This window comes from Mobula birostris, chromosome 28 (assembly GCF_030028105.1).
Source record: "Mobula birostris isolate sMobBir1 chromosome 28, sMobBir1.hap1, whole genome shotgun sequence".
NCBI lineage: Eukaryota > Metazoa > Chordata > Chondrichthyes > Myliobatiformes > Myliobatidae > Mobula > Mobula birostris.
In genome coordinates this window covers 30,098,862-30,109,846 of record NC_092397.1, presented here as the reverse complement: position 1 = coordinate 30,109,846, position 10,985 = coordinate 30,098,862, and the positions used below count along the sequence as shown (strand labels likewise).

The 10,985-nt window shown below is 46.5% G+C and overlaps 1 long non-coding RNA gene and 1 other non-coding gene across 2 annotated transcripts in view; one reads left to right on the top strand and one right to left on the bottom strand.

Moving 5' to 3' along the window:
• Positions 1 to 1,087: 1,087 nt before the first annotated feature.
• Positions 1,088 to 10,985, bottom strand: part of LOC140189110 (uncharacterized) — a 592,538-nt gene continuing 582,640 nt past the window's right edge. The window contains exon 3 of the long non-coding RNA XR_011883453.1: positions 1,088 to 1,143. This is a non-coding gene — a long non-coding RNA (uncharacterized lncRNA). The remainder of the gene's footprint in view (positions 1,144 to 10,985) is intronic.
• On the top strand, positions 5,693 to 5,764 carry trnag-ucc (transfer RNA glycine (anticodon UCC)). The gene has a single exon. It is a non-coding gene; the product is annotated as a tRNA-Gly (tRNA).

Sequence of the window (10,985 nt, the reverse complement as noted above, 5' to 3'; positions counted from 1 at the left end):
ATGAGGAAAGTCTGGGCTTGTGTTTTCTGTTCGTACTGTCTCCATGTGCTTATACGACCAGAAGATACAGGGGCAGAAGTAGGCCATTGAGTCTGCTCTGCCATTCAATCATGGACTGATCCAATTCTTCCAGTCATCCCCACACCCCTGCCTTCTCCTCATACCCTTTTATGCCCTAGTTAATCAAGAACCTATCTATCTCTGCTTTAAATGCACCCAAAGACTTGGCCTCCACAGCTGCTCGTGGCACCAGATTCCGCAGCTTTACCACCCTCTGACTAAAGTAATTTCTCCGCATCTCCGGTCTTAATGGACAATCCTGAAGTCATGCCTCTTGTCCTGGACCCCACCTACCATGGGAAATAAGTTTTCCATATCTAATCTGTTCAGGCCTTTTAACATTCAGAATGTTTCTATGAGATCCCCATTCATTCTCCTGAACTCCAAGGAATACAGCCCAAGAGCTGCCAGATGTTCCTCATATGGTAAACCTTTCATTCCTGGAATCATTCTCGTGAATATTTTCTGAACCCTCTCCAATGTCAGTATATTCTTTCTAAAATAAGGAGCCCAGAACTGCGCACAAGACTCCAAGTGTGGACTAACGAGTGCCTTATAGAGCATCAACATCACACCCCTGCTCTAATATTCTATACATCTAGAAATGAGTGCAAAAATTGCATTTGCCTTCTTCACCACTGACTGAACCTGGAGGTTAACCTTTTGGGTATCCTGCACAATGCATCGCAAGTCTCTTTGCATCTCTGCATTTTGAATAATCTCCCCATCTAAATAATAGTCTGCTCATTTATTTATTTTACCAAAGCGCATGACTATACACTTTGCAACATTGTATTTCATTTGCCGCTTCTTTGTCCATTCCCCTAAACTATCTAAGTCTCTCTGTAGGCTCTCTGTTTCCTCAACACTACATGCTTCTCCACCTATCTCTGTAGCATCAGCAAATGTTGGCACAAATACATTAATCCCACAGTCCAAATAATTGACATACCTCATAAAAAGCAGCGGTCCCAACATTGACCCCTGTGAACTCCACTGGTAACCGGCAGCCAGCCAGAAAACGATCCCTTTATTCCCACTCTCTGTTTTCTGCCGATAAGCCAGTGCTCCACCCATTGGCAACTAGAACCAGGGACCAATATTTCATGACTTGAGCAAAAGATCAGAGGATTCTTTTCTGAATCTTAATGCACCCTCAGACATTGGAATTGATTAACTGACAGGTTTTTTGGATCATATCCTTGTATGCTTTTAAGGGAAAGAGAGGGGGATAGTTTATAAGGAGGGGGTGAAATGTTCCTGTGGGCAGACAGGAACATGGAGTTTAATGTTGAAACAGGACAGCCGTGACCTTATTAAATGACAGAGCAGGTGGGAGTTGCTGAGTGGGGACTCCTGCTCCTCATTTGGATGTGGGTGTGAGCCTGTGGTGTGCTGACCAGGACTGTACACAGAGCTCCAGCCGTGACCCCACTTGTGTCTATACAATTCCAACAGAGCTCCCTCCCCTGCCATTCTGTACCTTCAGCCAACAAAAGCAAGCCTCTCATCCGCCTTTTAAACCCATCGAATGCTCCGTCCTTCTAACCTGAGGAATCATTCCACATGCTCTCCCTCTGACCCTCTATTCTTCTCCAGATTCCACAATGTACCGTCTGTCTCCTGGCCTTGTTTGGGCTCCCCATCTGCATCACCTCACCTCACAGATTAAATTCCACCTGCCTATCTGTCCAGTCCACTGATACCTTCCTGTAGTCCTCAGCTTTCCCCCGCACTCTCACCCACATGGCCAACTACACTGGACAACAAATATTTTGCTTCCTGATTACTTTTGGGTACGTATATCTTATGGATTTGGACTGCTGATATTGAAAATCACTATGCAATGTCCCTATCACACACCATCTCTCTGAAATTGCCTATATTTTTATATTTCAATTCATAATCCAAGTCAGATTATTTGATGCCAAGATTAAGGGAGGCATTTGTGTTGGTCCACAAATCAAGCAGGCCAGCAATAACAGGCAATTCAAAGAACTTCTATTGGGACCAGAGAAAATCGCATGGAATGCATTCAAGGAAGTTGTTGAAAATGTTCAATATTTTCCCAGGGACCAGGGAAATATTGACCAGCTGTGTTTCACTGTAACTGTTGTACTGGAAATGTGTGTCTGGGTCCTGGGCTCAGTGTGGGACTGAATGTCTCTGCTGTCTGAGACTGTGGAACGAATGAGCTGTCAGTATCTCTGTGCTCAGTAACACACCTTGTGTGTGAGAGATGGAGCCACTGTTCTGTTCATTGAGCCTTGGCAAGAGGGAACATTGGCGTACATTGAAGTCTTTCCTGCAGGTAGGAGAAGGAAAGTGAAAGAGGTAAAAGACAGACACGGTGTGAAGCGACTGGTGCAGCCAGTGCCAGTGTGTGAGGCCACTCACAAGCTGCAGCTCTCAGCTTCTTCTGAGCAGCAGATGGAGAAGGCTCCAAACCAAGGAAGAGACGGACAAACCCCACCACTTCCCGGTATGGATCCGGAAGTGGAACAGAGGGATGGACACAACATTCATTTCCCATGGGATTCACCACTCAGAATACTCACTGTCCAGCAACAACAGACATTGGGAAATGGGCTAATGGGAAACTGTCTTCCCATGGTCAGGGGAGAGGAAGCAGCAATTATAGTCAGCAGCAACTTCTTCCCACTCCACCACACTCGCCGTGGCCCAATCCCAGCGCAGGAATTAATTCTCACTCCACATTCAAGCTACAGGACCTAGGCCTCTGCAACTGGATCCATGACTTCCTAACCGGAATACACAATCTGTGCGGATTGGAATAACATTTCCACCTCACTGACAATTAACACTGACACTCCACAGGGCTGTGTCGTTATCTCACTGCTCCACTGTCTCTACACCCAGAACTGTGTGACTAGGCAGCGCTCTAACAGCATTTATAAATTTGCTGATGATACAACCACTGTTTGCAGAATTTCAGATGGTGACAATAAATCATTAATTAGGGTGAACTACCAGTTAGTGGAGTGTTGCTGCAGCAACAATCTTGCACTCAACGTCAGCAAGATCAAAACGCTGCTTGTGGACTTCAGGAAAGGTGAGATGAAGGAACACAAACCAATCCTCATCAAGGAATCAGAAGTGGAGAGAGTGGACAATTGCAAGTTCCTGGGTGTCAGCATCTCTGAGGATCTAACCCGGATGCAACATATGATGCAGTTATGAAGAAGGCAAGACAGCGGCTATATTTCATTCGGAGTTGGAGGAGATTTGGTTTGTCAAATACACTAAATAAACTTCCAGAAACGTAGAGTGGAGATCATTCTGACTGGCTGCATCTCCATCTGGTATGGGGGTGAGGGGGGAGGGCTTCTGAACGAGATCAAAATAAATAGCAAAAACTTGTAAAACTGGTCAACTCTACCATGGGTCCAGGCTCGGTAGTACACAACATCTTCAAGGAGCGGTGCCTCAGGAAGGCACCGATCATCATTGAGGATCGCCACCACCCAGGACGTGCCCTTTTCACACTGTTACCATCGGGAAGGAGGGAGAGAATGCTGAAGGCACACACTCGGTGATTCAGGAACAGTTTCTTCCCCTCTGACACCCAAATTCTGAATTCTCAATGGGCATTGAACCCAAGAGCACTACCTAACTACTTTTTGCTTTTAATTTATGTTTTAATTCTTGTTTAACTACATATTTTAACTTAAATATTGAATACTTAATGTAACTCAGTTTTTTCTCTATATTTATTTATCATGGATGTCATTGTACTGCTGCTGTAAAGTTAACAAATGTCACGACGTATGCTGGTAATATTAAATCTGATTCTGATTAAGTTGCTAATTGAGTCTGCCTCGTCCTCTCCAGCAACAACCTCCATTGCCCTCACTCCAGAATCGATACCATTCGCTCAGCAACACACGCACAATTCTGGAGGAACTCAGCAGGTCGGGCAGCATTAATGTAAAAGAGTACATCTTTGGCATCTTAAGCCAAGATCCTATGCTTATGAGTAAAAATAAAACACATATACTGATTTAGAATAGTCCAAACACCATTCTCCCATTGTTGATAATGCTGTTTGTCCAAGACCTTCCCACATAGGAACTATTACAACCCCTTTTCCACAGAGCCCCATCATCAGCATAGAAAACCAAACTGAACTCAGGCCCAAGACCATTAAAAAGTAGAATTAACTATCAGATTGAACAATATTAAACTGATAACATTATACTGGGGAGGGAGGCACATTATCTTCTGCAAACTCTGATGACCCACCCTCACTGAAAATGATCCCCCTAAAAAATGATACCCATTTGCAAAACCAACACCAACACCAAGCTTAATGAGTGTAATAAAAATCCTCTCCCTCCATCGCATGTCATAAAATGATTTCAATGTCCAAAAGCACTGCAACTACCGATTCTTTCAGTGTAAAAGGATTTCCAGATATCATTCCCAGTAGTACAAGGGCGTCATAGATCTCCCTTTGCGAAACCCACATCGGTAGTGACGAAGTAATTCTCTCTTATCCAAAACAATCATCAGCCTAATTACAATCATTTTCACCATTATTTTACACAACGAGGAAGTGAGACAACAGGCCTGTAGAAACTGGACAGCATCGGATCCCACCCAGGTTTTACAACAGGCTTCACCACAGACCTTTTCCAGTCTCCTGGGAACATTCTTTGCTTCCAGATCTTCTTATAAAACTCAAGCAACTTCTTTTAGACTGCCTCAGGCAGATACTGGAGTACAGTATATGATAGTTTCCCATATCCTGTCCTGGTCTATAGTACATGCCTTACTGGTGGCAAATTTCCATTCAGCCAACGTAAAGTCATCATCCATGGCAATCTCAAATGCCTCTTGTTTCTCACAAATCTCCCCACTGTCCACCAAGAGGCTCTCTCTTCTCTTAAAACACTCATCCCCTATATTGTCTAGACTATGTGTGTTTGCAAACGTGTTTCTCAAACACTTTGCCTATTCGTTGTCCTTTGCATCAAATGTCCGTTCTTCACTAATACTGGAATCTAGTTATAACCTCTGACACCATTCATTTTCTTCAGCATTCTCCACACCACCGTCAGAGGATCATGGGACGGGAGGCCTTGGGAGAAAGAAAGAGGGAGGGGGATTCCCAGAGGATAGGCAAGGAGTATAGTGAGAGGGACAGAAGGAGAAAAAGAGAGAAAGATATATATAATAATAATAATAATAATAATAAATAACGGATGGGTGGCCCCATGATCCTCTCATATCCATTTTGCCAGTCAACTGTCCAGCTCTTGGCTTCATCCCTCCCCCTCCTGTCTTCTCCTATAATTTTGGGTCTCCCCCTCCCCCTGCCACTTTCAAACCTCTTACTATCTCTTCTTTCAGTTAGTCCTGACAAACGGGCTCAGCCCGAAAGGTCGACTGTACCTCTTCCTATACATGCTGCCTGACCTGCTGCGTTCAGCAGTAATTTATTATGTGGGTTGTATAACTCCGGTCTGTTGGGGATGGCGACATTAATTTACCGGAATAAAACTTGCAGCAGAGTGAGGAATGATCCGACAGAAAGCAGCTCGGGGACTTGTCGAATCACATGGAACTATGGGAGACGCCTCACTACTCGGATGCTTTGCCACGTCATTGAGCGATGGTGGTATAGTGGTGAGCATAGCTGCCTTCCAAGCAGTTGACCCGGGTTCGATTCCCGGCCATCGCAGATTGTACAGTTTTAGACTACATAACATATAAACCTTTGACATAGACACGATCTACGCAGAACTCCAAGGGCCATCACGCTAATTCACGCTGTGAGTGTAAATTGATTCATTAATTATCATTCACTGGTCATGAATCAGAGTTGGAATTAACATCCTTCGAGAGTTTCTCGTTAAATCCTGTTCTGACTCTATTCCAGATTCTACAAGAATGGACACTTCACAGGAAGGATCGGCAGGATTTGTAAAGTGTTGCCTGATTAAAGTGTTTGAGCTTGTTTGCCTTCATTGGAATAGCAGAGCCTGAGAGGAAACTTGACCGAATTATCAGAATCAGAATCCTTTATTATCGCCAAGTATGTGACACATACAGGGAATTTGATGCCGGTTTCCCTGAGCTCTCGCTGTACAGAATCAAAAAGCAAACAAAACAATAGTGTAAATAACCGTGAACTATATACAATGAGGTACTGTGTACCAGAGTATGTACAGGTGGACTTCGTTTATAATAGACTAAAATTCAAGTGTTCATAAGACTGATGGCAGACGGAAAGAAACTGTTCCTGTACCTACGGGTCCTGGCATACAGTGATCTAAAGCGCCTACCAGAAGGAAGGAGTTGGAACAGGTGATGTCCAGGGTGTGGTGGGTCTACAGTGATGCTGCTTGCTCGCTTCCTGACTCTATGAGAGACATAGACTGAGCAGATAGTCAGAATTGGTTTCCCAGGGTAGGGATTTGAAATTCCAGCGGGAATGAATTTAAGGTAGGAGAGCGTTTAAAGATGTGCGGGTCACGGTTTCAGACAAAGTGGGGTGGGTGCTTGGAACGGGCTGTCAGGTTCAGAGACGGAAGATATACAATGTGTTTAGATAGGCATATGAATATGTTAGTGTAGAGCGACATCGATAGAGGCACAAACAGAAAGTCTACAGATGATGGAAATCCAAGCAACACAGAAAATGTTGGAGGAACTCAACAGGCCAGGCAGCATCTGTGGGAAAAAATACAGTCGACGTTTCGGGCCGAGTCCCTTCATCCGGACTGGAGCAAAAACCGATGAGGAGTCAGAGTTAGATGGTGAGGGGAGGAAGAAACACGAGGTGATATTTGAAACCGGTGGGGATGGGGAGGTGGCTGGTAAATTAAAGACCTGAAACTTTGGTTGGTGAAAGAGACACTGGGCTGGAGAACAGGGAAGGAGAGGAGGCCATGGAAGAAAGAAAAGGGGGAGGAACACCAGAGGGAGGTGATGGGCAGGTAACAGATAAGGTCAGAGAGGGAAAAGAGAATGGGGCTTCGTGAAGGAGGGTGCATTACCGGAAGTTTGAGAAATCGATGTTCATGCCATCAGGTTGGAAGCTACCCAGATGGAATATAATGTTTTGGTCTTCCACCCTGAGCGTGGCTTCATCGCGACAATACAGGAGGCTATGGGCTGCCATGTCGGAATTGGAATGGGAAGTGGAATTAAAATGGGTGGCCACTGGGAGATCGCTCTTGTTCTGGTGGAGGGAGTGTAGGTGCTCGGCGATGTGGTCTCCTAATCCGTATCGGGTCTCACCGATATACATGAGGCTACACCGGGAGCACTGGATACAGTAGATGACCCTAAAAGACTCACAGCTGAAGTGTCGCCTTACCTGGAAGGATTGCTTGGGGCCCTGAATGGTACTGAGGGAGGATGTGTAGGGACAGGTGTAACACTTGTTTCACTTGCAAGGATAAGTGCCAGGAGAGAGATCAGTGGGAGGGACGGACACACATGGGATTCACATGGGATCCCTGCAGAGAGCAGAACGTAGAGGGGGGAGAGAAAGATGTGTTTGGTGGTGGGATCCCGCCGGAGATGGCGGGAATTACAGAGAATTGTGTGCTGGAGGCGGAGGCTGGGGTGGGTGAGGTAGGTGAGTACAAGACAAACCCTCTCCCTGGGAGAGGGAGCGAGGATGCGGTGGGGGCAGACGTGAGCAAAATGGAAGAGATTCTGTTGAGAGCAGCTTTCATGGTGGAGGAACGGAAGCCCCTTTCTTTGAAAAAAGACGATATCTCCTTTGCTGTTGAATGAAAGGACTTATCCTGAAGGCAGATGCAGCGGAGACGGAGGAATTGAGAGAAGGGGCGGGCATTTTTACATGTAATGGGGTGCGAAGCGGTATAGTCCAGGTAGCTGAGAGAGTTTGTGTGGTTATAATAGACATCAGTAGACACGCTGTCTTCAGAGATAGAGACAGAGAGATGGAGAAAACGGAGGGAACTGTCGGATATGGGACAAGTAAACTTTTGGGCAGGGTGGAAGTTGCAGGCAAAGCTGATGAAGTGGACGAGTTCCACATGGGTGCAGAAAGAGGTAGCAATGCCGTCATTTACATAGTGTAGGGAAAGTTAGGGAGCGACACCAGTGTAGGCTTGGAACACAGACTGTTCCACGTAGCCGACACACAGGCAGGCACAGCTGGGACCCATGCCGGTGTCCATGGCTCACCTTGTGTTGAAAGGAAGTGGGAGGACAAGTTCCGCCAGACGGAGGTGAATGGTGGTGGAGGAGAGCTGGTTGGGTCTGGTTTCCCGATGGAAGCGGAGAGATTTGAGACCTTCCTGGTGCGGGGGTGGGTGCTTTGCTGGACGTGCATAGGGATTGGACATCCATAGTGAAAATAAAATGATCGGGGACCTATATGGGATGAAAACAATTAAACTCCAACTGAATGATCCAAAATTAAATCAAAACCACGACATTAGACCCGGCAAGTCCGTTAATTCCAAGGATGTCGCTCGAGGAAATATACACTTATGGTCAAAGAGAATGGTGAAGGAATATGTAACTTACACACTCCTGACAAAAATATACCATGCGCCCCGGGTACTGTCCTCTCTCTTTTCCCTTCTTCTATCCGGCTGAAGGTACAAGACAACACGTAGTACAGGCTCGTGGATAGCTTCAACTCCGCCGTTATGTCTATAGGATGGTGCCCGAGACGATAAGATGGAGCCTTGACCTCACAATCTACCCGTTATGATGCGGCACCTGATTGTTTACCCGCACTGTGCTGTCTCTGTCGCAGTTACATTTCATTCTGCATTCTGTTATTGCTTAACATTGTTCTTTCTCAATACGCTGTGTAATGATTTGATCTCTAGGAATAGTGTGAAAGAGAAGCTTTCAGAAAATATTTTAATTCCCGCTGAAGTTAATGCGGCAGTCGCAGGGTCTCCGGACAGCACAGCGTGACCCAGCTGGCAATAAAACGCGCCGCAAAAACTGCCGGGTTACCTCCGTCCCTGGGTGGGCTCGGACCACCAACCTTTCGGTTAACAGCCGAACGCGCTGACCGATTGCGCCACAGAGACAAACTGGAAAAGGAGACTATGAATGGTCTATTCCGGGGTTGGAAGATGGTGACTAACAATCGATCAACACACATCAAAGTTGCTGGTGAACGCAGCAGGCCAGGCAGCATCTCTAGGAAGAGGTACAGTCGACGTTTCAGTCCCAGACCCTTCGTCAGGACTAACTGACGAAGAGTGGTAAGAGATTTGAAAGTGGGAGGGGGAGGGGGAGATCCAAAATGATAGGAGAAGACAGGAGGGGGAGGGATGGAGCCAAGAGCTGGACAGGTGATAGGCAAAAGGGATACGAGAGGATCATGGGACAGGATGTCCGGGGAGAAAGACGGGGGGGGGGGAGGGGAACCAGAGGATGGGCAAGGGGTATAGTCAGAGGGACAGAGGGAGAAAAGGAAGAGTGAGAGAAAGAATGTGTGTGTAAAAATAAATAACAGATGGGGTACAAGGGGGAGGTGGGGCATTAGCGAAAGTTAGAGAAGTCGATGTTCATGCCATCAGGTTGGAGGCTACCCAGACGGAATATAAGGTGTTGTTCCTCCAACCTGAGTGTGGCTTCATCTTTACAGTAGCGGAGGCCGTGGATAGACATATCAGAATGGGAATGGGACGTGGAATTAAAATATGTAGTCACTGGGAGATCCTGCTTTCTCTGGCGGACAGAGCGTAGGTGTTCAGCAAAGCGGTCTCCCAGTCTGTGTTGGGTCTCGCCAATATATAGAAGGCCACATCGGGAGCACCGGACGCAGTATATCACCCCAGCCGACTCACAGGTGAAGTGTCTCCTCACCCGGAAGGACTGTTTGGGGCCCTGAATGGTGTTAAGGGAGGAAGTGTAAGGGCATGTTTAGCACTTGTTCCGCTTACAAGGATAAGTTCCAGGAGGGAGATCAGTGGGGAGGGATGGTGGGGACGAATGGACAAGGGAGTCGCGTAGGGAGCGATCCCTACGGAAAGCAGAAAGAGGTGGGAAGGGAAAGATGTGCCTAGTGGTGGAATCCCGTTGGAGGTGGCGGAAGTTACGGAGAATAATATGTTGGACCCGGAGGCTGGTGGGGTGGTAGGTGAGGACCAGGGAAACCCTATTCCTAGTGGGGTGGCGGGAGGATGGAGTGAGAATCTCCCCCTCCCCCTCCCACTTTCAAATCTCTTACCACTCTTCCTTCAGTTAGTCCTGACGAAGGGTCTCGGCCTGAAACGTCGACTGTACCTCTTCCTAGAGATGCTGCCTGGCCTGCTGCGTTCACCAGCAACTTTGATCTGTGTTGCTTGAATTTCCAGCATCTGCAGAATTCTTGTTGTTGCGTTTTTAAGACTAACAATCGATGTTGTGAGACGGCTTTTCACATATCACAATCACAACATTGGAATTAAACTTGAACTTCCACCAACGGCAGCTGACACCCTGACATCTCTGTTAGACACTCTGAGCTGATGCATTAAAAACGGCCTCGATTCAAACAGAGCATCAATCTCCAGCGATACGGTCAAACACTTCACTAATTGTCTTAGTGACGAGCACGTGAACAAACACTTTAATTAAACACCATTGTCTCTGATGTAAACATTGGACGATTGAAGACCAATACATCACAATTCTCGGGCATTACTTCAGCAGAGTCTTTGGTGGCAATGAGGCCGGTAGATTTAATTTTAAACTCTACATTTGTCACGGAAGAGCTACTTTTTACAGATTTCATTGTTTATTGTTTGATCATTATTGCGCTACAAATGGAGACCAGCGCCCCTGAACGACCCATATCTCGTGTCCCTCAGTGCTGTCCTTCAGTTCTGCAACTCCCTCCTGGTCGCACACAGAAACAGTCTGGAAACACAGATACGAAGAAAAATACAACAGAGAAAACAAGGTCGGGATAG